Source organism: Canis lupus, chromosome 4 (genome assembly GCF_003254725.2).
Source record: "Canis lupus dingo isolate Sandy chromosome 4, ASM325472v2, whole genome shotgun sequence".
NCBI lineage: Eukaryota > Metazoa > Chordata > Mammalia > Carnivora > Canidae > Canis > Canis lupus.
The window spans coordinates 31,382,037-31,406,966 of record NC_064246.1 but is presented as its reverse complement, the minus strand read 5'-3'; the positions used below and the strand labels follow the sequence as shown (position 1 = coordinate 31,406,966).

General features: G+C 39.7%; 1 protein-coding gene and 1 long non-coding RNA gene across 8 annotated transcripts in view; one reads left to right on the top strand and one right to left on the bottom strand.

The window, feature by feature from the left end:
- Positions 1-24,930, bottom strand: part of NRG3 (neuregulin 3) — a 1,039,823-nt gene that overhangs the window by 525,931 nt on the left and 488,962 nt on the right. The window lies entirely within an intron of this gene.
- LOC112651761 (uncharacterized) lies at positions 578-10,342 on the top strand. The gene is made up of 3 exons (XR_003131014.3): positions 578-717; positions 2,987-3,110; positions 5,089-10,342. It is a non-coding gene; the product is annotated as an uncharacterized LOC112651761 (long non-coding RNA).

The following is a 24,930-nucleotide window of genomic DNA, read 5'->3' as shown; positions in this document are numbered from 1 at the left end:
TAGTTTGCTCCTTTTTATTGCTAAGTAACATTCCATTGTATATATAGGACTGTTTGTTTTATCCATTTACCTCCTGTAAGACATCTGAGTTATTTCCAATTTGGGGCAACTGGGCTGCTATGAGCATTATTGTACAGGTTTATATATGAACATAAATTTCATTTCTTTAGAGCAATTTCCTAGAAGTGGGGTTGGAAGGTCATAGGGTAATAGTGTGTTTAATTTTGTGATAAACTGCCAAACTGTTTTCCAAGATGGCTGTACCATTTGGTGTCAATTGGATCTGAGCAAACAGACAACACTATAGTATTGGGGAAGAAATTATTTTTCATAGGGAGTTTACATAAGACGGAAAAATTTTTTTGCAGTAAAAACGAGAGAGTGAATATTAAGTAAATTCAGCTCTGTGTATCTTAAACCCAATGCACTTGGTTCATTTGTTGCTTGAAGATAAATACAGTATGAAATAAAAATTGATGAACACTAAAATGTAGTTACATCTTGCATAACTACAGTTTAGTGTGAAATCATTGCATTCCTAATTATGACTTCTGTTCTTCTAAGAACAGCTGGTATTACTGAATGTTTTAAATTGTGCAACAGTCTTAGCAAGAAAGGATCACTAGGAATGGTTACTCAGCTTGGAAAACGAATGCACGGATCAAGTCAGAAACCAAGACGGAGGCACAAGACCCCTGCAGCCAGGTATTTCAAAAGGTAAGTTCTCTGTTGAGCTGTCCAGGAGAGAGGTGGAAATGAGAAACAGGGATGCAAGGCATTTGCTTAGGAAGAAAGAAAAAATATGAAAGGAAAATTAGGCTTTGGATATTTCCTTTGAGTTGCTGGATCGAACCTTGTCAAAGAACAACGTAAGACCAATAGTTCCTATAAGTGCGTTAGTCTGTTTGAGCTCAATTTCTGACCACACAAGTGGTCCTCATATAGCTGTTATACCATAACTCTCTAAGCACACCTAAAAATAAAACAAAATATAGTGAAAAAATTGGCAAACATGTACAAGACTGGAAATTAAGTAAGACACAGTTACTGTGTTTGGATGAGTTCCAGAACTATGTGGCTATTTTCTTTTGTTTTTAAAAAAGATCTCTATTTCTACCTTCTATTTAATGAGCAGGTATTTCTTTCATAGAAACAACATGTGAATAAGAAGATATGAGCTCAAAATGTATCACTTCCATAAAAGGATTACATTTCTTTTTTTAATTTTTTTTAATTAATTTATTTATTTATGAGACACACACACACATACACACTAGAGAGAGAGACAGACAGACAGACAGACAGAGGCAGAGGCAGAGGCAGAAGCAGGCTCCATGCAGGGAGCCCAATGTGGGACTTGATCCCGGGTCTCCAGGATCACACCTTGGGCTGAAGGCGGCGCTAAACTGCTGAGTTACCGGGGCTGCCCAGATTATATTTCTTTAAGAACATACAAGTCTATGATAAAGAAATACTCACGTAAATCAATAATTGAATGCTGATGCCTTTCTGTACATGTGAAAAAAATTTCAGTGTTTTTTAGTAAATTTTAAGAAGTTACTAAGTTGTTTAATGGAAAGAATATTAACTTTAGTATGAATGCAAAAATTAACTAGCTTTTCAGAGCCTCCGGATCAGCATCTAAAAAACAGGAGTGGTTTTGTGCTTCTTTCTTCCCGTTTTAGGCATGTGATCAAAGAAAATGCATTATTCCAAACCCAAGCAGGGTCTACATCTGAAAATGCAGTTGGGTGTTTTTGAAATATTTATTTGTGACTTCCATTATCCACAAATGTCCTGACTTCTTGGTGGCCCTGCCTGCCTTAAAATTAGGGGAAAAATATAGCAACACATGATGGATCTTTTCTGAAATAGTGATGGGAAATCAATGGGTTTCCATTTTTTCAAAATAGATTTTTCATTAAAGTCAGGGTAGTCCAACAATGGGAAATAGTCTAGTTTAAGACATAATCCTTGGGTCTTCCTTGTAAAGAAGTACAGTGATGCTGGTAGCTTATCCTTAGAGTATCAAGTTCAGTGTGTTCGGCTGCCTAATTATAGCCATAAAAATGCACAAATTAATTGGTTTGGTTTTTCAGAGACCACTGATTACAGAAATTATTTTTCATCTGAAGAAGAAACTCAGTAAATCTCAGGGGAGAGTTTGTTAGGCTTAAACATCTGACTGCATTTTCGTCTTTAAAGTTGAGCTTTTTTTTTCATAAATTAAAGAGAGGAATAAGAGCATTAAGCATATTGTCAACATTATAACTTCTTCCACCAACAGCATTAATCTGCCAAACACAAATGCTCCTGATGAATGATGTAAATACAGGCTCCTGCAGTGTCTTCTGACTTGCATAAATCAATTCCTTTTTGTTATTGTGTCCACTCTATCCTTGGAATTGACTCAGATTTTGCATAGTAATACAAAGCTTCTCAAATATCCAACCTGAATGTGACTTGATCTTGCTAGTTTACACATAGGACCTAATTAAGCTTAAAAGATCCTCCCCAGGGATGCCTGGGTGGCTCAGCGGTTAAGTGCCTTCATTGGCCCAGGGTGTGATCCTGGGGTCCCAGGATTGAGTCCCATATGGGGCTCCCTGCACGGAGCTGCTTCTCCCTCTGCCTGTGTCTCTGCCTCTCTCTCTCTGTGTCTCTCATTTTTTTTTTTTTTTAAAGATCCTCCCCAAAACATGGTTGTTCATAACCTCCATCAGGCCCCACCTGGGATACGGTGGATTGCCTTTCCCTTTAAACCCATATTTTAGATCCGGACACTGTAGAAACCAGCAGTCATTTCTCTCAAACAGTTCCTCTTGTAAAGGTGCAGCGTGGCGTATTTGGCCCTGAAATGTGTCAATCACTAAAATGACTAATTCTGATCGCAGTTTACAACCTTCTTTCCAATTCAAAGCCTTCACTTCAAGGTTCTGGCTAAATTGAAATTTGCTTTCGCAAAATAACTCTCTCGCTCTTCCAGTCTATGCTGCCATCGTGGATCATTGGGACTTCTGCAGGAATCAGGCAAGCTGGTTTGACTAGCATCCCCCCTGGTCCCCTTCCAAACAGTTCTGTACTGGACAGCCAGACTGGAGCCTGATGCTGTGAGTCTGCACCCAGTTTCTACCATTCCCTGTAAACATTATGGGAGTCATTGTGCATGCCTGTGCCTCAGTTTCCCCTTCTGTAAAACCGGGATTGTAATAGCAAACACCTTAGAGGGCTATTGGCAATTGCATAAGCTAATGCATTTGAAGGCTCCAAAGAGATTCTGTATGTAAGATGTACTCAGTAAGGAGGACAATTACCCTTATTTTTAGGGTGAAACGAACTGTTTAATGTGCCTCACAAAGTCTTGCCTCTACATAGGTCAACATCCTTTTCTCAGAAGCACTGACCTTTCCTTCAGAGACTTATTTTCACTATGTTCTTTCTTTGCACATGTTTTCCCTTAAATGCATTTCCATGTATTTTGCCTGGAATACAACTCTCTTCTTCCTCTGTTACTCCTCAATCCTTGGCTCTTAATTCAAGCAACTTTCTTAGTGCATCTCTGACTGGACCAGGTCTACTGGGCCCTACAGTTTTCTAAGACTCCTTTTTATTTTCAGAGAACCAGAAAAATTGGCTATTTTCAGTTTGGAGAAATATGTAAACAGATGACTATGATGCAATTAAGGATATAAATATTTATAACTGGATTTTCAGGGACCTGAGGGGAAAGAATGAGTGACTCTGGAGACTGCATCAGGGAATGATTGAACTGATCTTAAAAGATGAATTAGAATCTGTCTCAAAGAGGCAAAAATGGGACTAGAAGCCACTGATGATTAAAGTGTTGGGCACCATTTTGGGAGCTATGAGGATAATGTCTCATTTAATTATCCTGAAAGTCCTCCAAGTTAAGTGCTGTTTTCTCAATTTTAGAGATGAGAAATCTGAAGGTTAAAGTAATATGCATAAAATCACGTAGCCTACCAACATAGGGTCTGGAGGTGAATTTAGGCTTGCTTCTTCCATATAACCTTTTGTACTAAAAGGCATCCTTCCCTATACAATGGCCTGTGGGGGTGAGAGAACAAGATTCACTGAGGGACCACTGGGAAGATTAAGGTGTGTTGGGGGTGGGCTATCAGGGATATTGGTAAATTAAGCTGAGAAGACAGATCAAGACTAAAATGTCATTACCTTTATATGTTTCCCATTGAGAGCAAAGTGTTTCATCTTGTAAGTCAAGTGAAGGGGAGGTGTCTTACCATTTGGGGCCCAAAGAAACTGACTACTCTCTCTGGGGACCCAGATGGACCTTACCTCTCTTTCTTTCTCCACCCTCTGGACAACCTTTTACTACTCATACATGAACTGACACGTCTGTGAACTCTGACAGGTTGGCACCCTATACAAATGGACCACAAGTTTTTGATCTCATAGTTCAAACTATTGTGAGAGAAAAATTGTTTACGGGGGCTATCACTTCCTTGATCCTCCTTGTTATGCTTGAGGGTGCAGAATTACAATGTGTAGACAGGAGTTAAAAGGGCAGAGCTAATTTCTCTCTGAGGGAGCTCCAAGTTAGGACAAACATTCCAAAATAGGTCAAACTAGATATGCCATACCAAAGAGCTTGAACTTTATCCTGAAAGCTATGTTTAAGAATTCTTAAAATACTACTGAACATCGATTTGTAATAGATTTATGCAAATTAACTACATTCAGCAGACAATGTAGTATACTTTGAACCCTTGAAAGATGTGCCCTGATTAAATATTGACTTTCTTTAGCTAAAAAATTTGCAAGAAGCCATCTGAACACAGAACCTGAGAGGTACCACGTTCATGATCTTTTAACAGAACATATTTGTCAGTATAGTGACAACTATCTATATAAACAAATACATGCCAAAAATACTAGCTAAGAGCATTTCTGTATTGCAGAAAATGGGTAAGACCACAACCTACCTGATATGCCTACAACATATATACTTCAGTTTGCAGGGAAGTATCTCTCTCACTGTTTTTATTCTCTAGTTTTGATATAAGGGGGAAAGAAGACATTAGTAATTATTCTTTCTTGTTTTAACAGTTTTACAGTTCACAGCAAGCCTCGGAAAATGAACTTCATCATGGAGCCAAAACAAGTATTCTCTGGACTGGAAAGACTCAACTTTAGAAAGATATCACTTTCTTTAAAGTAAATTCAAATGTGCTTGAATAATTATGGGAAAAATAATAGTGTGGTTTCCCTACAATCATTCTTACATTAAATGCTGTACATCAAAATCAAAATTATTTTTATGCATGATGGGCAGTTTCCCACTAACAATTTTCTAAATTGCCTAATAATTTTATGTAGCATAATTACAAGACTCCTGCTTGTGTATTTTTCCTTCTCTTTGCTTTCATCTGAATACGAATTAAGAGTAATCACTAGCGAACCTTTATGGTAGATGTTTACAATGTAATGTTGCAACGGAACTATATAAAATGAACCTAACAGGAAAGCCCTTGAAATACTTCTTCCATTAACAAAAGGACATGCAACCATATGAAGGAAAATTTCCAGACTAAGAGATTTTTCTGCATAAAGTGGGTGAATATGTGAAGGCAGATGATTGCTCATCAATCATTTTCCTTTCTAAAACTGCTGAACACGGGGCACCAGGATGGCTCAGTGGGTTGGGCTTCTGCCTTCAGCTTGGGTCATCATCCCAGGGTCCTGGGATGGAGCCCCACATCTGGCTCCCCGCTCATTGGGGAGCCTGCTTCTCCCTCTTCCCCATACTTGCACTCTCTCAGTCACTATCACCATCTCTCTCAAATAAATAAATAAAATCTTAAAAACATAAAACAAAAAACTCTGCTGAACATCTCCTACCTTATGATCCACTATTATGTGCAAATCAACATTTGTAAATCCAAACTCTCTATGAATGTTTCCCACTGTGATAGTTAATTTTTTGTCAATCTGGTTAGACTACAGTACCCAGTTGTTTGGTCAAACACTAGTCTGGATGTTCCTATAAAGGTCTTTTGTGGATGTGATTAATGTTTATCATCAGTTGACTTAATGGAGATTACCCTTGATTAAAGTGGGTGGGTCTCAATCCAATCAGTTGAAGGCCTTAATTGTCAACACTGGTTTCCTAAAAAGAAGGAAATCCGCCTCAAGACTGTAATACAGGACTCCTGCCTGAGTTTTGAGCTCAAAAGATAGCTGTATAGATTTTGGACTTGTCGACCCCTACAATGACATGAACTAATTCCATAAAACAAATCTCTCTCCACACACACACACACACACACACACACACACCTTATTGGTTCTGTTTCTCTGGAGAACCCTCACTGTTATATCCACATTTTATGCCTTCTTCTCTTTATGATTTTGGCAATATCTAGCATTAAGAATATGGTATCTTTCTTTTTTTTTGTTGTTTTTTGAAAATGTAGTCTTTATTCTGGTTGTCATATACCCAGTTCGGTATCAGAGTGGTTATTTTAGAAGTAGAGAGGATAAAGATATGGGGGAAAACATAGCAATTCTTGGTCAAATTTTCCTTGTCAAATTTTGAGTAAATAAAAATAATTCAATTTATTTATCTATTCTCTGATGATGGAATTTTTACAAAAAATCTTCAATATTTTATTTAAATCCAATTTGCCAGCATATAGCATAACACCCAGTGCTCATCTTGTCATGTGCCCTCCTTAATGCCCATCACCTGGTTACCCCATCCTTCTACCCTTTGCAGAGTTGGTTTCCTAGAGTCAGGAGTCTCTCATGGTTTGTCTCCCTCTCTAATTTCTCACCACTCAGTTTCCCTCCTTTCCCATATAGTTCCTTTCACTATCTCTTATATTCCACATATGAGTGAAATCATATGATATGGTATCTTTCCTTAAATTGAATTTAAAATAACTCTCTATTTTTATTTGCCTAAGAAATATAACCATGGAGTCATAAATCTGAGATATTATTTTTTCCATAACATACTAATACACAACTGTGACACATTTTAAAAACGGTCATTTCAGCATAACATATACAGTTGTTGAATCACTATGTTGTATACCTGAAATAAATGTAACCTTGTATGTCAACTATATTTCAACTAAAGTAAGAGGTCATTCACATGAACTCTAACATCTCACTGGTCATTCCTGTATCACTTTAAGGAAACCATAGCCTGGACTCACTTCTTTTCTTGATTTCATTTTGATTAATAGAATAAATTTTCTCCCTATTATGTGGAAATCGAACTATGAACTCTATTTTTACTTCTTTATTTCTTTGTGACACATATTTAACTTCCTTTTTATTACTATCCCATCAGAATTTAAGTCTTTATGATATAAAACCTACAATATGGGATTTCTGGTAGCCCACAGACTTACCTTTAACTTCCTGTATTCATATTACCCAACTAACTATCTCGCCAAACAATGATCAGAACCCCAAAATGCAAAGAGAAAGAGCCTTTTTCTTGCCCTGGAACAACTTACAATTTTGTGAAGGAGTCATTCCCAAGCAGTTATTCACTTAAGACTCAGAGAGATGGCAGTTTCCTTATATGGAATGCTCATCAGTTTAAAGACCAGGGAGGAATTTTTTAGGGGAACAACTCAAAGAATGGAGCAAATATATATCCTTTGGTCTGGACCTTTGGGGTTAATGATCTCTTTCCTGGATGTGAAAGGACAACAGAGGTTCAAAGACATGCCCAAAGTTACTCAGTCTGAGCCCAGCTCATTCCATTCATACTAATTATTACATTTTTGATCACAGCTTCCTCAGCCTCCTTTCCTCCCAAGAAGAGTTTGTTTTGAATTAAGATAGCAGAATCAAACAGATTTCATTTGATGAAATCATTTCTCCCTCTTCATCCCCTTTTCCTCCTTCCATCTTCCCTGCTCTCTTTCCATCTCTCCTACCTTCCTTTCCCCTTGTAGCTATTAGATACCAGACACTGATTTGAACACCGGAGTTCAGAGATTCAGCAGGGTCCACTCCCAAATCTCAGGAATCTCAGCCTCCTCTTGCATACGAGGGGGAGCTCTCCTCTTTTCACAATGCTCAACTCAGCTGTCTCACCCAGGCCTGCAGGTATCCCCTGATGCTTCTTCTTTCCAATCAGATCTCTGAAGCACGCCACATCTTTTCTGTCCATGTAAACCAAACTATCAAAGCCTTCAAAGTGACAGCTTTCTGTTGCCTAATCAGGTTATAAAGGTTATTTCCGTCTTGTCTTTCCACTTAAATCAAGTTTTGTGAGCAATTACTCAATAGGAACATGTGCATATCCTCCTATTCATGATTGCATTCTAAATGTATACAAAGGAAGTATTGATAATGAAGATCACAGAGTACAGGGATATATGCTATAACAGGAGTGGACCTTGAAATAATAGGATAAGTGAAAGAAGCCCGACAGAAAAGGCTACATGTTGTATCAATCAATTTATGGGGAATGTTCAGGAAAGGCAAATGCACAAACAGAAGATAGATTAGTGGTTGCTAGGGGATTTAAGGAGAGGGAAATAGAAAGTGCTGGTGGGTATGCGAGTTTTTGCATGAGAGGAACAAAAAAGATTCTGCAGTTAGGTAATTTGGATGGTGGTGGCAACTTATGGACATACTAAAACTACTGATACTTGGTGTACTTTCAGAGGGTTAACTTTGTGCTAAGTGAATTATATCTCAGTAAGAAGAAAAAGAATTCATGGTTATCTTTCTGAAAGTTAGAATACTGTCTCACCCATTCAAAAATAACAGTTTGCATGGATTAGCTCTATGGAATTAGATGCATAACAGGTTAAGTGTGACTGTTTTCCCCCTTAGAGGTAAATGAAATAATACTGTATCATAAAATTGTATCAAGTTAAGGAAATATGGCCTATTTCTAATTTTGGTTTACTGTTAGATACAAAGAAACTACTGAAAAATCTGTATTTCAAAGAAATTTTACTGGAAATAAATTAAGTGTTGGCTTCTCACGTCAAACATTTAAACAAATCTACTTAGCAAATCTTCGGGTTTGGTTTAGTAAAGATGAGGACTACTGTGGATTTTGTCATGGCCAAAAATTCCTTAATACTCTTTTCTTTCTTTCTTTCTTTCTTTCTTTCTTTCTTTCTTTCTTTCTTTCTTTCTTTCTTTCTTTTTATGATAGGCACGCAGTGAGAGAGAGAGAGAGAGAGAGGCAGAGGGAGAAGCAGGCTCCATGCACCGGGAGCCCAATGTGGGATTCGATCCCAGGTCTCCAGGATCACGCCCTGGGCCAAAGGCAGGCGCCAAACCGCTGCGCCACCCAGGGATCCCTCTTTTCTTTTTTTAAAGATTTTATTCATTCATTCATGAGAGACACAGAGACACAGGCAGAGGGAGAAGCAGGCTCCATGCAGGGAGCCCGATGTGGGACTTGATCCGAGGTCTCCAGGATCACGCCCTGAGCTAAAGGCGGTGCTAAACTGCTGACCCACCAGCACTTTTGGGGACCCACTGCCCCCCAAAATTCCTTAGTATTGTTTTCATTAGCAACTGGGCTTTGTTTTCCCTCTCCCTGTGTCTGGGTGGGTTGGGACTGCTTTCAAGAGCAGAGCAGGGAAGGCTTGGTACTGGGTGAGTTCCCGGGTCTGGTCAGAGAGAGAGCCACCCATGCCCTTCCCCCCTGGTTCTCTTGGGATGTTTGCTCAGGGGGAAGCCAACCTCTATATAAGAAGGCTGATTATTTGAAGACTACCAAGCTGAAGAGGCCCTCGTAGGTGTTTTGGTTGACAGCACCAGCTGAGCTCCCAGCTGACAGCCAGCCTCAACCACCAGCCACCTGAGCAAGCCCTCTTGGACGGTCAGTCCAATCAAGCCTTCAGATAACAGCAGTCCAGATCATATCTGCCTGCAACTGCATGAAGAACCTCGGGAGAGAACTGCCCACTCAGGCCCTTCCTGAGTCCATGATCCACAAAATCACGAGCAAAATAAGAGCTGTTTCAGACCCTCTGTTTCGGAGTAATTTGTCACATAGCAGTCGTAACTAAAACAAGGACACAGCAAAGAAGGTCGTATTTTCTTTGCTATGACCCACCCAGTCAACTCAGCAGCTAGCACAAACCGAGGACATATTTTTCTAGTACATGTTGTTCACAAAAGAATGTTGATGACTATATTCTAATCGGCTTAGACTATTTTTCTACCCAGCTCAGCCCTTTGTTTACCCAGGCTCTGGTTCATTTTCTTTACCCTCCTCAGTCAAAGCCCGATCTACTGTATTCTTAATGGAGTGCTAATTTATTATTTATGACCATGTTTGAAAACATAAATAAAAGCATTTTCTAAACCATCATTGCTTTCTTTCAGCTGCTGTACACTTACATGCCACTATTAAATAAACTGTAAACTTGCCATGTGTTGGATATATAGTTCATAAAGTGTGGTTCAATGCATATAAAAAGGGCCTATCTAACATGGAGATGCTTTACTTTGGACCTAAGAATTGCAGTAATTGATAGACAGTCTTTTTACTCTGAAAATTTTCTTTCTGACAGTAAACCTTCCATAATTTTTAGAGTGAATTCTAAAAACTGCCTGAACCTGTCCCTATTACAGGGACCATGCTACCTTTGTTTTTGCATCTCCTATTATGTCCCTCCAGATATACCATGTATGAGTGTGAGTAAAAATGTGTCCTTATGGGGTCATACGTAGACACTGATTCCCATTCCCAAACACCAAAGTCCCACATGTGGAAAAGTATCTTCACCCTATCTGTATGGCATAAGCTTTATCAGCTTATTGATCTTCTAGTCTAAAGGTTTCCATAAACTCTTGGCAATAAATAACATTTTCTTCCTTGAAATACACTACCATGCTTAAGCACATGACTTTTTACTCTCTTGTATTGTTACTATCAGTATATCTTACCTAAATATTTGTTTCAAAAGCTTTCCTGGAACACATGCTTAGCAAATGCCACTGAACAAAACCACAGAAGAATAAATGAACGAGTAAAAGTATAAATCAATGAAATGTTGAATTTTAATTTTCTCCATCACCTTCTTTAAGAGTAGTCAACATATTCCTGGAATTTTCATCAAGAAATGAATTGTAACTTTGTGATAGTAATAATTTTGCAAATTTAACTACCTGTCATGGTGTAAAAAGACACCTCTGGTGCTAAATTGATCCATTTCATGAACTAGCTGATCTTATCTGCCAAGGGCACATCCATTATTCACTTGAAGAAGGTTGAATTATAACCATGAACTCCTTAAGAAAATGTCAGTCCTAAGCAAACCCATCTGAATTTTAGAACACAAAGATAGTACTTACATAGCCTTCAATATGAGGCTTTTAGAAAAAGACCATCTTTTCCCAGAGCAATAGTTCTATTTTATTTTTCATCAATTATCAGACCAAAAAATGAAGGTCCCTCCACCACTGGGGAGGGGCAGTTGAGATGTTACAAACTTTCCATTACTTTAGTAATTCTCTCTGAGTTTATGGATTTAAATTCCCCCCCACTACCAAACTTATCAAATGATGCATATTAAATATGTACAGTTCTTGTACATCATTTATACCTCAATAAAGTTATTTTTAATAAATCCTAATGTTGGGGGTAAATGGTTGCCATTATACATGACAGGCATTATTTGGTGGATGGAGGAACTGATGATCATGGAAAAAACCCCATGCCTTATATGCCCAAAAACACAGAACCTGTGTCCAGACATAACACATCACACTTGTAGGTTAGATGGAGACTGAGAGAGAGTGAATTTCAAATCATATCTCAAAGCTTTTGCATGGGCAAAAGCCTCATCTGGAACAGCCTTGCTGGCAATGTTTGATCTCTTAACAGGTACTCTTTTATGGATTTATCTCAAACACCCTCTCAGCATGCTTTCCCTAACCACTCTAACTACCTATGCATTGTGTTCTCTGTAATAGTACCCTGACTGTTTCCTTCCCAGAACAACTCAAGATTCACTACTATTCTGCTTTTTTGTTGTTGTTGTTGTTGAACTTGTGTACCCTACTACTGTAAGAGCTTCCTGAGGAGCAGGATCTTATTTCTTATTCCCCATTGAATCCCCAGCTACATTTAGATCGCCTAGCAGAGGGTAAGCACTCAACATATAACAGGATAGAAATTAGAGTATCTAGTGTTGACATAAGTCAATCATGGAGCTCTATAATCATTGTTCCCATTTTACAGATGAGTTAACTGCCACACAGAGGTTATTTAACTTTCACCCAATCACTAGTTAGCAAGTGATAGGATCAGGCTTTAAACTCACAATCATCTACTGGAAAAACAATGTCTTCACCAATGTGCCCTTCTATTATGGTGAATTACTTTTGCATCCTCCTCATGGTGCACATACTTCAAGAAGACAATTCCTGTTCAAGACACTTAGAGATGAAAAGGCTAAATAAGCCTTTCAAAAGCATAGTTCATACTTGCGAGATTCCAATTTTAACTGTTCCCTTCAATTTCCCTTTTAGGTCTATGTCAACCACTATCTAAAGAGGCTTCCCCAAAGGTATTCCTTGTAGTGATCAATTAAAAATTGACATAGAGTCAAAAGAAAAAGAGACTGAGTGTCTCTAAAGAAAGCTATCCGGGATAGCAGAACAAGGGAAAGAAATAAGGAGGATCTAGACACATCGTGGATGCAAAAATACTAACAATATTAATGATATGAAGAACATTCTGATTTGAATTCGGAAACCAAATGCCCACGAAAATTAATTACATCCTAGAGATACGTCATAGGAGAAAAGATTTAGTCTTTGATTAGAAAAACACAGTAATAGTCTCAATGTAAAATAACTCAAATTCCTAAGTCAACAAATTTCTAAGCTCAATGATGATTTGTATGAACTCAAAATATTCACAAGAAAAAAAAAAATCCTTAGAAGCCAGAATACAGTATTTCACTTCACCCCCTTATTGGGTGCATAATGTTAGTCAAGTCACTTCACCCCTCCAAGTCTCACCTTCCTTGTCTCCAAATTGGGCAATTGATACCCGCTTTGCAACCAAGAGTAACAGCAGCGCTCCAAGCCCACCACACATCAAGAGAGGTGTGAAACCTTTAAAAGTCTGTCACTCTCACTTTTATGAGCATTACCTCTGAGCACTTGAGGTGGAATTCACAAGTTAGTTAATGAGGTGAAGACACAATTCACAGAGGACTTGCTGTACCATGAACTGAGAGTGAGACCTTGACGATGTCATTTAACTTGCCTGGCCAGGCTCTTCCTACGTCACTGGCTCATATCATTATTGTTGCTACTGAACTTCCCCCTCTTTGTTGTACTGATTAATTTGTCAGAGGTGATACAGATGGGCAACAGAGCCATTTCTGTCCTCATCTTCTATTAACCCAAGGTTCTTAATTCTTTGAATATAGGATTTAACAATATAAGAAAAATATGAGAAATTAAGGTAGGTTTAGCATCAAATTCCTCCAGCCCCCTTGTTAATTTCTCCCTACTTAGAGATGTCCTTAGTGATGCGGCAAGTTGGCCAAAGTGACTAATGCTATTTGAGTCACCACCTCACTCTCCTAGCTCCATGCATTTTGACAACATTGACCTTGGTATTATCAGAAATGGAGCAGCACAAATTATTTTTCGGTGTACCATATTCCTGAGCTAGTAGTTGGACAAAATTAGAAAAATTGACCTCAAACAGATCTATCCAAGTCCAAGGGAATGATAGTCTTCAATTTAGTTTTATAAATTAACATTACAGGGTCCAATTATTTGCAAAAGGCCTTAATAGTTCTTCCAAACAATAAAGCTGAGATTAAAGCTAGGAAAGGTGTTTGCAAAACAAAAACAAACAATCTCTCCCCTGCCTTTAAAAATATTACCTCTCCTTATTCTATTTATGCTCCTTCCCTGGGTTCCAGTCACCACGGCTATCCAGCTATCCTTCGGTTCTCAAAGGAGCCAAATCACTGCCAGCCCAAGGTCTTTGCACAAGCTGTTTTCTCTTGGATGCTCTTCCTCCTGCGGTCCACACATCCTTCAAGTCTCTTCTCACTCTTACAGTTTCTCTTTCTCATATTGTACTGGTCAGTTGCCAAGAGAGGACTCTTTTGACTACTTCTCTGAGGACCTGTTGCTTTGCTTGGTACCTACCCCCTGTGTCTTCAACCCTAGGACCATCACTATTTCCTTTGGAGAGTGTCATCATCATTTGGTTTCAAGAGATTGTGTCTCCTTCACTTATCACTCTTGATTCAGTTCTAAGTCATTTTAGCAGAGTTTTAAGCAAAATTTATTGGATGAATAAGAGAAAGATTTAATTCACTCATCCAGAGCAAATCTTTGTTAAGAAGCCTCTCTGTGCCAGAACCTATGTTTGGTATTGACAAGGGTGGAAAAACAGGGCACCTCTTAGAATCTCAAGCAGCTCATGGACTTGTCAATGGTATTGAATGCAGAAATTGGTGTCCTTTCTCCTACAATCATGCTTGTTATATTACATTAACTCAGACCCTATAAAATTAACTTTAATAGACTTCACTTATGGGAAATCTTGACCTTCAAAATTACTAATTCCCTATTAAATATGCACCACAAAGAACTATTTCCAAAACATTTTCCCATAGCTCCAGAAAGCTTTTACTTAACAAAGCTTACCTCTGCTTAATATTTAACCATCTATCCATCTATCTACCCAACAAATATAGCACAATATAGGAATTAAGATAATAGGATATGGGGTAAGACAGTGGAGACCTAAATTGTAGCTTCTCCATGTACTCAGTTGTGTGACTTCGACAAGCTATGCATCAGATACTCTGGCTGTAAAATCAGATAATAATGACACTGTGTTATTAGGTGACATTAAGTTAGGACCTGCTAGTGTCCAGCACTGACTAAGCCCTGAGCAGCTCCCAACAGCCCAGGCCTCTTACTGAGTGCTTGCTACAAAGCACCACACAAGCCCTTGCTGTCCAATGAAGATCCAAGAACCTCCTCTTGAAAGCGTGAGCTCTGCAGCTGTAGGAGTATTTGTAAATATGAAGGACTTGGCTCTCCCTCCCTGTTTGTACTCTGACTGCACATTTATGAAAGCCTTTTCCCTCCTTGTGAAACATACTGAGAAAGAAAAAAAAAAAAAAAAAAAAAACCCTAAAATCTAAGATGGCAGCCTTAAGAATTAATAGGAGAATCCATTCAGCCTAGGAGTTAATATAATTCTTCCCACTTCGAAAGCATTAAAGTCTGCATCTTAGATCAGCAAACCTGAAGTCACAAAATTCCATAAATAATTCAAGGCCTAATTAATAATTCTCCCATGTATCAGGAAACATTTAAATCCTAATTATGTGCTGAGGCTGAGTCTGGTGTTACCATTCCCATTTCACAGATGGGAAAGCTAAGACCTTGGGAGCTGGCATGGGATGTCCAAAGCCACACTGCTGCTGAAACAAAATAAAAATGAGACTAGAATGCACGTCTTGTGAACAATGCATGGCTTTTTCTGCCATCCCCCTTCCGATTTCTATACAAGCAAAAAGCAAGGACATTAGAAAGAATTTTGTACTCTCTTAACTGCCCACAAAGTCCTAGAAATATCCCCAAGAGCAAGAGCTATGTGAAAACTTAGAGATTGCTATCTTCTTTTCAAATGATCCTTTTTTATATTAAGAGCCCATGTTTTACAACAACAACAAATAAAAGCCCATGTTTTAAATCATGTGCATTAAAATAGATGTCATTGGAGGAAAATGTTTAAATTTCAAGATTCAAAAGTGATTTTGAAATATGTGTGCCCTTTTCCAGCTGAGGGGGAAGAGTGACATATAATCTATAAATTATAGTGGATTCTTGTTCATTCTAATGAGTATCTGGAAGGGCCGTTGCCAATTAATGAATCTTGCAAACAACTAAATGGCATAAAATGTGGGCCAAAGGGCAGTTTTCCTTAATGGAAAAAGGGTGTGTTCTCTTTCTGCTGCTGTTGACAATCTGGAGTTTACTCCAAAAATGTCTCTGAAAAAGATTTACAGGATTTGAGTGACAGGATGTTCATACGAATGGAGTTTTCACTGGGAAAACAGGGTCAATATTTCATTATTAAGTCAATGGTTTTATGAAGTCCCATGGAAATCGCTCTGAAAATAATTACCTAACATGAATGCCTCCTCATGTTTTCATGTGTTTCAGATGAGAGGGTTTGTTAGGCTTTTTCTGTGGTTGCATTACGTATTCTTGTTCTCAGGCTGAGAAAATTACTCCTGCGGAAGATCACAGAGGTTCCTTTAACTTTCAACAATAGATAACGGACAACACTTACGTGGAACCAGTTATCTTTTTAAAAATAGTGAAAACCGGAATTATGGAGATACTGTCATTTCTGTCAAAAGCAAAAGAAAAAAAATGAGAGCCATGATCTCGACGATCAATTTTTGGGGTAATGACTCGCGCGGCGTGTCATTACTAGCGTGTGCACACAGGCCCGCGCTGGGGACACGCAGATATGGGCATGTTTGGACCTCATCGGGATTGGCAAATAATGACTGCAAGTTTTATTGATTTCTTTTTAAATTGTAAGTAGAGGAGGCTACATCCAATAAGCTTCAGGTTAATGACATTGAGAGAAGTTTCATATGGCACAGTTCACTGGCAGTGCCTTGAAAGGTAAGGAGAGAAATGAATGAACAGAAAAGCTGCTCACTTGTAAGTATCACTTGCGGTGTCAGGACCACAAGAGCTAGCGTGTGTATGAGCACTAAGTCGGGGCAGCCCTGCCTCAGGGCTTGTCTGAGCAATAACTGGAAACAAAACATGCAAACAAACAAAAACCATCTGTTCAGTTAGAAAAGGAGAAATATTGATGCTCCCCACCAAAGTCGACTTTCTTACAATAACTAAATGGGGGCACCCATGCATAACATTTTATTTTCTTCTTGGTCTTGAATTCCAGAAAACTCATGGCTAAATACTGTGGTTAATCAAAGTAACTTCTGGAGAAGAATAACCACCAGCATCCTTGATATCTATGATTGTTTATCCTTAAGTTAATATAGTTCCTCTAAACTGCTTTTTTTTTTTTTTTTGCAAATAGATATGCAGTATACTAATTGACACCTAGTAATAACTTAAAAGGTAGATTTACAAGTGAAATATCTATAATCCGAAGATTTCTGATACTTTCTCAAAAATGACAACATGAATATATTATGTATGATTTAATGAGATTTTTTTCATAAAACCCAATTATATTAAGTCAGTTTCCAATAGTCCTCAATATTAGCTACATAAAATGAGTTTTTAATTTGTTGCATATTAATTTTGTTTTAAATAACTGAATAAAGCCAATAAATAAACAGAACCTTATTCTCCAAACTTCGAGGCTCTCGCACTCAGGTTTTGTTTTCCACGACTTTAAATGGCATCTAGTGTCTGCTTTTCCAAACTTAATGTAGAAGAAGAACTTAATAAGCCTTGAGAAAACCAGGTTGAATTACCTAGAGGCAAATATAAAAGGAAACTTAAATAGAATAGAAAGTAGAATACCAAACAATTCAAATAATTTCTGTTTGCAAATTGACTAGATTTAGGATTCCTATTGCCCTAAGATCAAGAGTTCTGAGGCCCCTGGAAATAAGAAAAGGAACACCTTGAGAGCCGATCAATAAGCCAGTCCAAGTGTCCTAAATCCATGTGACCCTTCTATAAGAGACGGGGGAGTGAACAGACTGTGTGGTCCATAGAGCCAGAGCCTGATCAAAGTACCAGGTTGTCCCAGTTCTGCCTTGAACTGAATGGAATCTGCGCACACTATTCCCTCTGCATGGGAGTAAATGGATGGATGGACTGATGGATGGATGGATGGATGGATGGGTAGATATTATGTTACATATAATAGCATATTATAAATCACATCTATTTACACATATATATTCATATATGTATTTGATCCTCAGTCTTCTCAGTCTAGCTTATGTGTCCCCTCTTTTCAGGAATCCCCCTGATTACCCAGTTGAAACAGCTCATTGACATTCTTCCCTTTCCAGAAAACACTTAGTTGGTGTGGGGGCAATGAAGGAAGTCTTCTGGGTCCCTGTCTGAGAGTTCTGGGTCCCTGTCTGAGAGTGTACAGCAGTTAGTACCGGTCTCCTAGTCATCCTTGAACACATCTCATCTCCTCCACCAGAACTGCTGGACACGAGGAAGAGACAGCATAGGGTGAGATGCGTACTTGGAGTTTGGAGTCAGACACACCTCGGTTTGATCGTTTCTCCATTGAGAATCAACCTCATGTACTTGACCCAGATTCTGAACCTCTCAGGCCCTGCCTCTCTGTGGTTCGTGGACCAGCAACAAGGGTTCACCTGGAATCTGTCAGAAATGCAGAACCTAAGGTCCCACCCAGATCTAACAAATCAGAAGCTGCATTTTATTCAGATCCAGCCAAGATTTGTACAATGATAGCGATTAAATTGTGAGAAGCACTCTTCTCAGAAACCTTCCACTTCCTCGCCTACACAATTCAAATGACAGTCCCTAAATCCCAGGCATGCTGGGAAGATCTCATGTATGTAAAATGCTTAGTACAGTACCTAACACACAGCATGGGACTGATGAATGAATGGTAATGCTTTAATTTTTATCATTAACATTACAGACAGCGCTCTTTATTTTTATTAGATAGTTTTATCACTTAAATTCTCTGAGCCACATCTCTATAAAACCAGGATAATTATATATGTTACCTATGTACTGTCTTCTTTTTCTGAGGATTAAATCATTTAACATTTGCAAACTATCAATGCAGTACATGATATTTTTTATTTTTCCCACTTCTCCTCTCTTAAGGGCAGACATCAACTGGAAGACTCTGCACATCATCAGGGACTTTTGGGGAACAGGCATTTGTTGAGGAGCACAGAAATACACTGTGGGTGTTTTAGAAGTCTCCATAATCCTATTTCTGCAGGCAGTGCTATAAAGTTCCAAATGCTAAAGTAAACGGAGGAAAACAATTAACAAATGTCTGTGTGCACACAGCAAAATATAATGACTTTTCAGTGATGCTGCTTTAGCGTCTATAAATCCCGTGTCTCAGTTCCTTGCTCAGTGATATGCGTAACATGGGACATTTTTTTCTTAAAAATTTCTTTTGTTGAGTTTCACAACAGCTAAATTTTCCTTTAATGTCTCAAGAAAAACATTTTGCATTATGATTGTATTTATTTATATATGTCCTGGATTTAAATTAGTATAAATCCACTCTATTTAGTATGTTCAGAAAAAGAGAGAGACAGAGAAAGAAAAGATGACCCTGCCACTCAACACAGCCACGGTTGTTCTCACTTTTTAAATTTTTATTGCTTATTTATTAGGTGAATGTACCTTTACAATTAAATATATTTTTTAAAGACCATGCTTCTCATTTAACTAAAAAAAAAGGCCATGTATCCTGGATAGTAAGCTGAATAAACTGTGCTAAGAATAAATGGGATCCACAAAGAGGCAGCAAATGTCAAAATTAACTACCACTTGTCATAATCTCAGAAATTACAGCAGTAGTTGTTTTAAGCATATTCCAGTGACAGTCTTGCATTACATCCTGTTGAAATGCTGCATGGAATCCGTTTGTCTTGATTCCTTCCGAACCTAAGGGGCAGGTGCAAAACTTGCAGTGAGAGGAACACTTTGGCAGGTGAGAAAATCAGCTCCTCCTGACTTGTTTCCAGGGCACCCAGACAGGCCCACCCACCAGCAGGGCTCCCTGCTATCTCCTTTGGCCTCCTTTGCTTCTCTATCTGATTTACTCAAGCTCTGCTCTCTTGTTTTGCAGTAAAAAAAAAGCATCTGTCTTGGTTCTTGTAGAAGATGTCAAATGGTTTTATCACCATCTATGCCTAAACTTTGATTTCTTTAAAAAGTGCTCGTGCATGTCCTACTGGATTCACCGTTACCACAAAATAGAAGTACGAGCAGATCCCAACGGGAGCCAACGTTGTTCAATCTGTTGTTCAGATCAGCTGAGGCCCCCCTGCAAGTCCTCAGAGAACTCAGGAGAGGCCACGGTGACCCAGTAAAAGGTCCTGGAAACAGGGCCTGGCCTTTCAGGGAGCTTCTTCAGATTTTAATCTTCTCATTCCCAAACCACTCTTCTGGTACCTGCAGGGGCTCCCACTGGCTCCTGTTGGATTCTCTCTCCTTGCTCAGCTCTTTCCCAGGGCTGCTGCTGTTGGGCCTGAGCTTGGTTTTCCCACCTCTCTTAGTTCTGTTGGTCCTGAGGCCCATGGGCCACCCCAGCCAGCCCTGCAGTGCAGCCGAGCCCTGGCTTTCTGCTTTCCCAGGGCACCCTACGTGTTGCATAGATTCCCTGCAATTGCTTAGGGGGGAGGAACTCTAGCGGAGTGACAGGGTTGACCTGGGCTTTCCTGCTCCATCCACTGTAAGTGCTTGAAGACAGACTGCCCTTTGGAGGTGGGGATAATAGCAATTTCTTCAAAAGCTGGCGGCAGGAGGTCCTCCTTGGCTTTTCTTTGCCCCTCTACCAGGAGGCAGCTGGTATTTGCCTTGTACTCTCTGGGATCACGTGGTTCTCATTACACATTTGAAAGGCGGTGTGGAGGTGACATTAGCTACCTTCTCTTTGTGAAGAGGGATGTTCTCTATCTTAAAAAGAAAAATCTTGGTTTATCCTCCTCACCACATCTTTCCTGAGAGAGTATGGTATCCTGCCCTTTTGCATTACAAAGTGTCCTTGTAAAAATAAGGTAACAACTTCATTTTTTGACAGGTACTTTAAAACCATGACATTTAGGAGCTGGCCAGGGGCTTTCGCTTTGACTCTGAATAACGAATGTCTAGAAGATACTGAACAGGATAAGCAGAGCTGTCATGAGAGGATATTGTCAGGACAATACATATTCAGGTCATTTCTTTCTAATTGGCTCACTGTGTTCAACTTTATTTCTTGCCGAGATGAAGACTTTGGGACCGCATGCTCACTGTGAAATGCAAATATCTCCCTTCATTACAAGGGGATTTTGTTTTTTAATGAATACTTTTTGTACTCTCAATGCCCATGCAACTTCAGGAATCTACATCCTATTAGTCACATAATTTGGGAGCACCTTTTTCTTCCCAATGAACATTCTGAACCTGGCATGAGATGTGTGAAACCAGATTACACAGCATTAAAACATTCAGGTCATGAAGCCAATAGCTGTAGGAACCTAGACATCAACAGGGAGACAACAGACACCCTCTGTGAATTGAAGAGGCAAAAGGGGTCATCATCTCCCAGAATGAGCCAACAACCATCTGACCAGAACCAAGAGGGACACCTAGTGAAGCAACTGGGTGGAAGGATGACAGGCACCGCAGGAGGGCAGAGACAGGACACTAGAGGCAATGCTCTTCTGTCTTTAGGAACTTGAGGAACAGAATAAGAAAATTTTGAGAGCAGTGTAGGTGGCTCAGCTTTGCACCACCTTCAGCCCAGGGTGCGATCCTGGAGTCCCGGGATCGAGTCCCATTGGGCTCCCTGCATGGAGCCTGCTTCTCCCTCTGCCTGTGTCTCTGCCTCTGTGTGTGTCTGTGTGTGTCTCTCATGAATAAATAAAATCTTAAAAAAAGAAAAGTTTGAGGGCCTGTAACATGGCTAGCAAGGGGTCTAGATTTTGAGAGGTAAATAGCAAATTCAAGTGATTATACCGAGCATCTATAAAATATATGACCTAAGTACCATCCTTGTCAAGTCTCAGGAGCACAGAAGCTTTAGATAGCCATGGTTCCAGGGTACCCACACACATGGCCAGGCCTCTTTTGCACAGTTTTGACACAGATTTCAGTCACCACGATTTAGTGATATAAGCCTAGTTCTCCAACAACACGGGTCAAATCAATGACCTCAGCACATTAATTACGAGTAATTGCATCAACTACAAATCCTCCTGCTAGCTCTTCAGTCCACAAATCACTGTGAGAATAGCACACAGACATCAGAATCATGTCACTTCTTCCAAAGTCTGTCACTGACTGGTCTCACCACCCATGTCAATTCATGAACTGAGAGCAAAGTGTTCAGCCGTGTGGCTTCCTTGTCTTCCAGTGATAAACCCAGGTAGCAATTTTTTTTTTTTTAATAATGTAGAGTCAAAACAGGGAATTGGTTAATAAAGATGAACCTGCAACAAAGAAACAAAGGTAATAAAACTGGAATTCTGACTTGAACATAAGGCAATAGGAGTGATAGCTGATCATACAGATTCTGATACTTTTACCATCTCAGAGACCGTTAACGCAGCTAGAGGAACTTTAGTGAGGGTAAATTTATTGACATAAATATGGAAAGAGTTTGTGACGAAATGGATGAAAATGTTCCAGAGGAAGAGAGTCTAGCAAAAAAAATCTTCACGTTAAGAGAACTCTTGGGGATATTTCACACCACTGAAAACTTAAAGGATAAAATGTTAGAGGCTCATCCAACCAGAAAGCAGTATGACAGTTTGCCAAGTCACAGAAAAGTCATTCATTTCGTGTTGTATGTTCTAGAACTAGAAGGAGGCAAGCTCTGTTCAACTACTTCTGACAAGATTTCCACGCAGAAATGCCACCATTTGGGAGTCAACTGAGTCTGTGCCTCATGGGTCTCAGTTTGGGGTCTCCCAATGCTGAAGGGACAGCAGCTACCTGGAGTACATTTTCTTCACATTGCTGGCAGAAGCCAAGAAAGCAATCCCAAACGTGGGAGCCCATGTCAAGTCTCTACTTCCGTTTACCTGCAAACATACCATTGAGTAAGGCAAGGCACACATCTGAACCCAAAATCAAAAGGTTGGAAAGTACTCCATCCACAATGAAACCATGGCAGGTTTGTACCTATAACACTACAACCAATAGCTGGAACAAATAATTCACAATACTGCAGCATTGGGAGATTTTAAGATAAGATTTATTTCCATTGTAACAAAGAACCTGGCAGCAGCTAGGATGGAGAAGAAGAGACCTGAGCTCTTCACCTACCACTCTGAGGGTTACTGATGAGTCCAAACTAGCCCATCAATTATGACCAAGCACACTGACTAAAGTTACTTTGCAATAGATGGTGTGACCTCTTCGATTCTAAAACCAGACATTCTCCATGTTTTTCTAAAGGTTCTAATAAAATATTGCTGGTGTGATAATTAAGTAAAAAGAGACGTTTGGCTGGTATTTATGGCCAAGTGTCAGTTCAGAAGCTCTGTTGCTTTTCCCTAGCTCTGTGCACAGTTATGTTTGACACACCATAACACAGAAGAGAGAAGGGATGGAGAGAGTGGCCCACTCCATGGTTGTTAGCCATCCCAGACAATGGATGTCTCACCCACTACATGGGAACCAGGCCCACAGTTGCAACACAACTTGCTCCTCTTGTGTGGTCTCGTTGACCGCCCAAGCTAGCGCACGAGGGGGCTTCACTTTACTTCAGAAGCCTGCCTGTGGAGGAGGATGGGCACCCTGCAGGCCGTGGGTGTCTGCTTGTCACAGGCCTGCTTTGTAAATATGCTCTCACATCTGTTCCTTGGAGGATTGAGAGCATGCCAAGCAGGGTGTGACATGAGAGAGGAAGAAGAAGCCCCCTCACTCTCAACCCAAGAGGAAATGCTGTGTTTGGGCTTCCTGTTGGCTCTCTGTGTCTGCAGAGGTGATATCAGCCAGCACCCTACAAAAATAGCATGGTGCCATGGAGGAGGACTCGGGTTCAAAAAAGTGACTAGAGACATGGCAATCTTTGAAGAGCAATGTAATAATTTACACATTGCAATGTGTAATAATTTACACGTTGTACCAGGGGTTGCGTGTAGGTGTGTGGGTACAAGTTAGAAATAGGATAAAGGTATGGGTCGGTGGTGACTAGTGATCATTTGGCACATGCGTGAACCAGGCGGAATCATGAATCTCAGAATTTGTAGGATCTGAGGTCACCAAGAATTTATAACCTCACAAGATGCCCTCTGCAAACTAGAAAAAAACAAAAACAAAAACAATTCCAAACATAAGCTATCATGGAGTTGGCAGTACAGATGGCACAGTTTAAGTGTATCCCTAACAGGGAGGTCAGTGTCTCAACTAACTTTATCCCTTTAATAAGCACTTAGGAGAATGGACCAGGGCCCACATGCACACCAGGAGCAGGGGTCCAGTTGCCACCTATGTGCATCTCCTCTCAGCCTTCCTTGGCAGTGGGAGTGGGAGGCTAGCAGTTAACTTGCTCGTGTTCCTGCAGTATAGCCATTCAGGCTTCCTCTTCCAGGGAAGCTTAGCACATAAGCTTTCTTGAGGGATTGGATGAAGACAGGTCCAATCAGAGTGCTCTAGTCCCCAGCAGGGCAGATGCCCCCCTCTCTTCCCTACAGGTCATCTTTCCCTTTCTTCCTTACCAGTTATTGAGACATAATTGACATTTAACATTGTGTATGTTTAAGGTACACAATGCATATATTGTGGAATATTCACCACATTTTTTCCCACTTGGGCATCCCATTTCCCTTCTGGCAATGACAAAATCACAAGGTATTCCAGCCCAGCAAAACCCAGTCAAGACCCCTGCCTCCTGGCACAATAAACCTTTGCTACCTACTGATAGCTATGCCTCTGCTCCTAGGATTGCTACTGTGAATCACTAAAGGAGGCCACTGGAGTTCCAGGAAACAGGTTTAGAACTGCAGATAAACTCCACCTAAGGAGGGACAGCATTCCACCAACTACCCCATTTTAACCCATTCCTTGCTGAAAAGTGAGCTACTCATGATGTCACATAATTTACCTTCAGACATTCCTCCACAAAACAACTTTCTTAATCCTGCAGATTAAAGAAATGGCCATAACTGTCACTAAAATCATATAAAGCCTGCAAAAAAAAAAAAAAAAAGAAATATGACCTGACCCCAAGCA